Source organism: Notolabrus celidotus, chromosome 7 (assembly GCF_009762535.1).
Source record: "Notolabrus celidotus isolate fNotCel1 chromosome 7, fNotCel1.pri, whole genome shotgun sequence".
Classification (NCBI taxonomy): domain Eukaryota; kingdom Metazoa; phylum Chordata; class Actinopteri; order Labriformes; family Labridae; genus Notolabrus; species Notolabrus celidotus.
Genome location: NC_048278.1, coordinates 15,681,944 through 15,683,490, shown reverse-complemented (window position 1 = coordinate 15,683,490; position 1,547 = coordinate 15,681,944).

The window sequence follows — 1,547 nt, the reverse complement described above, 5'->3', positions numbered from 1 at the left end:
GTGTTTTGTGTGACTCATTTAATGCATCACAGTGTAGGAACTGACTTCTTACAATTTTCTCTTGTTTAATAAGCAGATAAAAAATAATGTGTAGGAAAGTTACGATATCAGGCACAAGATCTAAGCATTTCCTACTGGGGAAGGAAAAAGAAACAGAAGCCAGCTAAACAAGAATAGAATGGTCCAAAGCTTTATACATAATTGAATATAACTGTTTACTGCTCCTCCCATAATAATAAGACGAGACCACTCCATAAAGATTATAGCAAGCAAACGTGTCAATCAGCAAGTCCATGGAAAAACATTTGATTGTTTTCTTTGAACAACTTATCAAAGACAACACTGTTTCTCATTAGTGTAACGAGTTGGAAGAAATCCTCCATTGATTTAGTGTTGTTCTGCCACAAATTGTGGGGTTTGATTGTGACATTTTTTTTAACTTTCACTCACAAATCAACAATGAATCAATCACTTTTAGTCTCTGGGAAAAGTGAAGTGAGCCCCCCCCAAAAAACAGGGATTTCATCAATTGAACTCCACATAATGCAAATTTTAGTTTTTAATGGAAAATGTATGAAAAAGAAGACAAGATTAGTAAATACTGATGGTCCCTTACATCAGCAGCCTCTACCATCAGTGAGTGAATGAGTGTGAATGGGTGAATGTGACGAGTAGTGTGTAAAAGCACTTTGAGTAGTCAGACAGACTAGAAAAGCACTATATGAGTACAAGTCAATTTACCATTTACAACCTGTTAAGCCTCTAGTAGTCCATGTGGCTGTTCTTTTACAAATATAGCTAAATACACTGCAGAGCTGTCTTCATTAACCTGGATTAATCTTGTTTTTCTATTACAAAAGAAGAATTTAATCACTTTAGTGACACTATTTGGGAATGCATTTGTACATTCAACATTTTGACTCAGGGGTCAATCAACTAAAATACATCTAAGAAAATACATGTAGCTTTTTTTCTAGTGTTTGGGTGATTTCAAGGTCCATATTAGAGTGAAAAAAGCAGCTTACGTCATTAACACTTTTCTAGAGTTTTTAACTGGTATTGATGTTTTAACTCTTCCTTACATATTCAAATTTAACAACAAGGCAGGACTCAACAGACTGCACAGAAGGTGGTTGAATGGGGAGATAACATGGAGCCCCCAACACTGCCCTGGGGGTCTTTAACAGGTCGGTCCAGCCATAGTTTCTATCAAACAAGTACAGAAACCCTGCTGCTCCCCTCTTTTGTATGTTTCAGTGCTTGTGTATGCCCTAGATAATGGTGTACTGTTTTAACCCATAACATTTCACTTTGTTAATTTTTGTATTTATTTCAATTTATTTATTGTATTTTATATTATTTATTTTATTATTATTATTTATTAATTTGTTTTTATTTCATTCCATTGTAATGTTTTGTTATTAAGTTGTATTCCCTCTTAATGTTACCATGGGTGGGGGTGGTGGGGGATTCTATTAATCAGTATATGTCATCACTGTGAATTATTAGTATTGTATTGAAAAATTCATAAATAAACTTTGTTTAAA